Below are 6,022 nucleotides of genomic sequence, written 5' to 3'. Positions count from 1 at the left end.
ATTCCGTTAAATTAGAGAATAATTAGTCAATAAATTAATGTTAATAAAAGAAAATTAGAAATGCGAATTTAATAGTAAAATAGTATAGAGCTAATTAAAACGAAAATTTTGACACCAATTTTAAAAGATGTGCTCCAAAATTGGATCGAACGGGCCGAACCGATCAAACCGGACCCATAATGAGCCCAAGGCCCAATCCACTCAACCCAAACATACTTAAGGAAACTCTCCTTCCTTCCTCTTTTGCTGGAAACAATTAGAAAGAAGGGAAGAACACTTTCAATAACAAAACCCTCACTCAAATCTTTGATTCCACCTAACTTTTGATCCGGAGTTTCGATCGCCGCACCGTTTGCGGCCACGCGTCTGCAGAGACGAGCTCTACAAAGCCCAGTACCTTTCAAGGTGAGGAAAACAAAATCCCAGCTCCTATTCTCTCTTCTTCAATTCGAAAATATTAAGGTTGTTGGATGTTAAGATTTTGGTTAAATTGATGATTATAGGATCAAATTGAGTTGAGGAATGAGTGGGCTTTGGTTCGATTGAGGCACATACAAGGTAAGATTCATAAACCCTAGCCAATTTCGGTTCTAGTATGTTAAATGTGAATTTTAAGTATGTATGGTGATATATGTGAAATTAGGTGTATAAGTGTATATGTTGGAGGCTTGGTGGTGATTGGAGCTAAGATTTTGGGTGGTTTCTCAAAGTTTGAGGGGCTGTGTTGTGACTTGGGTGGCTGCCTTGGACTAAATATAGTGATCGGCTAAGGTATGGTTTAGGTTTCGCATGTTTAATATGTAAGGTTTTGTAAAAACTTAGGCTAGAGTACTATAGGATAAGTTGAAATGATTAATGGTGTTAAATTATTAGTCTTTATGGTATTGATGGACAAGTTGATGTGGGTTGAATGCAAATAATATGTGTTGTAATGATGATGGATGAAGAATTGATGATTATGGCAATTTAATGATATGGTTGAGATTGAGTGGTGTTTATGTGGAATTGTTGGTATGGTTATTTTGATTAATGTTGTGGTGATGAGTTAATAAGATTGTTGTTGTTGCTGAAATTCTGTTGATTGGTTGGTTTATTATTGTTAAAAGAAGTGCAGAATTTTAATGCTTTAAAGTGAGCTTGTATGATATAAATCATGGTGATTTCTGATAGGTACATGAAACTGAGGTTTCGGAGTAGGGTTGTGATATAATTTAAGTAGATAAGATGATGAATAAGAGGAATGGTGGATTAGTATAAGTTGAAAACCTAGAGGACTAAATTTGGTTAGTGAAATTGAGAAGTCTTGCTGCAGAAATTTCTAAATTGTTTGGACAGCAACTTAAAATGAAAATTGGGAAAAATCTGGCATGATTTTCGAACCAACCCATTTTTATAACAAATTCCTATAAGTCAAGGTTACCCCATAAAAATTTCAAGGAATTTGGCCAAGTGGTTTGGAAGATATGAATTTTTGAAGTTTAGTGGTTGCTGCAAAATTTTCTGGTTCTGCAGTACCAACTTCCAAATGCTATAACTTTTGATTTAAACAGAATTTTGAGTTGCTTCCAAATGGTTTTGAATATCTATGAGTCTACTTTAATTGAGTATCAATTTCACATCCATAGCTACCTTGTAGAGTTAGTTATGTCTCTTGGAAGCTGAGCTGTTCGCAGAAAATTCAGAACCAATTACTAGAAACAGGGCAGCGATTCTAATTGACATTTAATTAACTAAACGAAATGCTATGAACCTGAAACTTATTTTTCCTAAAACTTAGGGGTGTAAAGTGTATCCTCACCAAAATCTAGGAGTAAAGAATTAGAATTGAATTTATTATAGATTTTGTAAAAACAGACCTACCTGCTGTATTTTTCTGAATCTTCTTAAGTGCAGTAGCAGATTTTTATTGAATTTGTTATCAAATTCAATTCTAATCCAAAGGCGGTAAAACTTTGATTTAGATCCAAAGGGTAAGTCCAAATTTGACTGTAGACATGAACGTAGGTAAGTAAAAGTGTGTAAGTTATCTCTAGGACACATTTAAAGTTAAACGGTGGTAACTTGGAGATGAAGAAAGATAACTAATAGTTGGAGAAGATAGTGTTTGATTTGATAAGATGAAGAAAGAGAGTAATGTAAGAAATTGAGACTTGATGATATTAATTAGTCAAGAATAATAAAAATGTATGATCAATGAGTTGAGTGAAATGGAGAATGACGAGATTGAGACATGAATTAATATCGAGAATGAAAATGATAATTATGAGAAATTATTGAATATATTGAGCTTGGGGCGTTGCCCCATGTCAGCCGGGATTTTTTCCGTGGTTATTATTAAGCTTGGGGTGTTGTTTTTCCCATGTCAACCTGGGATTCGTCCCAGGGATAACATTCAGCTTGGGGTATAGCCTTCCCCATGTTAGCTTAGGGTGTTGTCTCTTCTCCCCATGTCAGCTTGGGATTCGTCCCATGAATATTATTGAGCTTGGGGCATTCTTTCCCCATGTCAGCTTGGGGATTTTTCCCATTGTGTATTTTTGAGCTTGGAAACATGTCGGGATGGCTACGTAACCGACAGTTGATATCAACAGCCATAGGGCAGGCATGCATCATGTGCATTTGTTTGTTTTGTCTGCTATGCATTATTTGGGATTGCCTAACTGAATAGATACCCTGCTAACTGCTATATTTGCTACTTGTTTTACCTGTTTTCTACTTGTGTGTGAAACTATTTTTTTGTTTGTCCTTACTGATTCATGGATGATGGGGGATCAGAGGAAAAGTGGATTGGTTTGGTGTTAATGCTAAAGTTTAAAGTAAGTAAGTAAGTTTAGGATACTTAGATTACCTACCCCTTTTATGGCTTCTGCTTAGAAATTAAGTTTTATAACTGTATGTTAGAGTTCTAGGATTGCTTTTGGCATTCTCAGGACCTTATATATTACATGCGTGGCACCTTTACCATGCTGAGAACCTCCGGTTCTCACCCCATACTGTGTTGTTATTTTCAGATGCTGGTCGAGCGGCCCCTCGATAGGCGTCTGAAGGTTCTGCGACGAATTGGTTTACTTTGGGGTCTCCTTTTGTTATTTTGATGTATATATATGTATAGTAGTTTCTCCTCTTGTATGTAAGAATACTTTGTTTATGTATCTCTTAGTGGTTTTATGGAGAACTAAGGTTTTGAACATGTTCTTTTGGGTTATTATTATGTATATACATGTATGTATATGTTCTCCGGCCAGCCTTGCCTTCACAGGCTGAATCAGGAGCTAGTTATGCTGTGTTCTTGACCCTCTACTCGTATCATTTGTACATATATGTTATTGAACTTTAGTTTTCTTCTCACGCAAGTAACAACATTTTTCTGAGAGTTGTGCTTTTGAATTTTACGATTTTGTTTTACCCGTTTTTCAAGGCTCCTAGTTAAGTATCTCTTTCTCTATTATTAAATATATTTTTATTTTTAGAGGTCGCAATACCTTACTATCTCAGTCTTATGACTTAAGCATAAGATTAAGTATGGTAGGGTGTTACAATATATATATTTTTTGAAAAAAAAATTAAAAATAATAAAAAATATTAATAATATCAATAATTCAAACTTTTGTTATGCAATTAGTACATAAAAATATTGGTAGAAGAGATTAAAATGGATATATTTGATCAATTAGTACTCAAAAAGGTTGATGGGATAATGGAAAAAGAATTGAAATGGTTATGTCTCATGTTATCTCCCACTATCCACGTGAGAGATAACCGTTTCAATTATCTTCCCATTATCCCATAATCTCTCCTAACAATTGGCAAACGATTATTTTTATTTTTCAAATTTAAATCAATCCAATTAAATTATAATTTAATTTAAAATTTTTTAAAATGGATATACTCGTAACTGCCCATTATTAACCGTGTGCTGGTTCCCATTATTAACGGTCTATTATTCATAGTGTGCTGAAAACGTGTGCCCATTATTAACTGCCCATTATTAATAGTGTATTGGAAATATATTTGTAACTAGGGCAGCACATTTGTTTTCTTCCATATTCACTAACTCATTTTATTTTTTATGGGAGTACATGTAAATTTTATTTATTACATGGGAGTACATAGAAATTTGAAATATAATTTAAGTAAAAAAGATTTCATATTATATACTAATAGAGTAGTGACATGCATTAACTGGGTCATCAAATAAATTACGATTATATTTTAAATTTTTAAATAGTGGGTAGTTAGAAAAGAGGTAACCGTATTATTAGTGGGTAGTTTAATGGTTTCTAGGTAAACGTGTTAATCCTTATCATTTAAAATAGACTAAAATTGATCAAGCATATCTATTTTAATCTCTTCTACCAATCTTTTTATGTACTAATTACATGCCAAAAGTTTGGATTATTGATATTATTAATATTTTTTATTATTTTTAATTTTTTTTAAAAAAATACATATATCTCGTTTACATTATAAACACATGTCGCATACACCTCTCTTATCTCATTTACAGAGTAGTGCTACATAGCCAAAATATTATAGATAATAAATGAAGATATATGATTAATAATATTTGCGTTTATAAGATAGTGTAAATCACTCTCCTAATTGCCAATGAGTTATAGCTCAAATGACATAGTCTCCCCATACTCAATTAAGAGGTTGCGGGTTCGAGTTTCCTATCTTTAGTAAAAAAAATCACTCTCCTAATTTAATTGACACAATTAATTTCTTTCTATAATTAATTATCTTTTCTCATTTAATTATACTAAAAATTAATTCTAAATTTAATGTGAATCAAATTTCAAAAATTTCTCTCTCATTATAACTATATGCATTTATAATTCTATAATTTTTTCTCCCAAATAAAAATTTCAAATCACCTCAACACATTTTTAAAAAATAAAAACATCTTAAATTTGATCGGTTTATATTTATTTATTAACAATTATAAACATCCAAAATTGTTGGTTTATGACCTGCAAAATAAAATAATAAATAATAATAAATTAGCACCGATTTATTGATTATAGATATCATGTATATAAAATATAAATATTATACGTATAAAAATATGGATATTAAATTAGAGAATTTAACAACTTTTGTTATACAACTCATATTTTACATATAGATTATTATAAAATAAAAAATAGAAAATTAAATATAAACAAAAATTAAGAAATAAAATTTTAAAAATAATTATTAACTCGTCATATTAAAATCAATAAATAAGAATACGTATAAATAGTAAATAAAAAATATTAAAATTATGACTTTTTGGTGTACATATAAGATAATTTGAAATATATAACAAGACACATAGTTTAAAATTTAGTAATATTAATTATAAAAATTTATTAATTATGGATATTATATGTATAAAATTATGGATATTATGAGTATGAAATTATGGATGTTATTAATATGAAATTTTGGATGTTATTAATATGAAATTTTAGATTTTATGTGTACTTTACCTAACTATAAATATTATGTGTATGAATTTATGGATGTTATGAGTAAATTTGCTAATTGAATAAATTAATTTAAGTATTTGATATTCTTTTTTCAAATCTAATTATAGTAAAATTTGAAAATATATGTAAATCAAAATAAATAATTTCACTTTGAAAAATATGAAACAAATTTTTAAATTATCAATGATTTAAAAAATTATACGTTAATTTAAATGTATAATATCTTCAAAAAAAATTAAAACATGAATAATAATTTGTTAGTGCATATATGAAATAATTTAAAATATATAATAAAATATAGTTTAGAATTACATAATATTAATTGTAAAAATATATTAATTATAAAAATTATGTGTATAAATATATAGTTGTTACATAATAAATAAAAAATGTGCTTTTGTTATTATAATATAAATTAAAAACCATAAATATAAATTATGTATATTCATTTAATAAGAATATAAATTGATAAGGTATGTATTTATAATATACTATTAAATATATATAATTAATGTTTTTATATATAATAAATATTGCAATAAAAATGA

This window comes from Arachis ipaensis, chromosome B06 (genome assembly GCF_000816755.2).
Source record: "Arachis ipaensis cultivar K30076 chromosome B06, Araip1.1, whole genome shotgun sequence".
NCBI classification, from domain to species: Eukaryota; Viridiplantae; Streptophyta; class Magnoliopsida; order Fabales; family Fabaceae; genus Arachis; species Arachis ipaensis.
Note: the sequence above shows the minus strand (reverse complement) of the source record.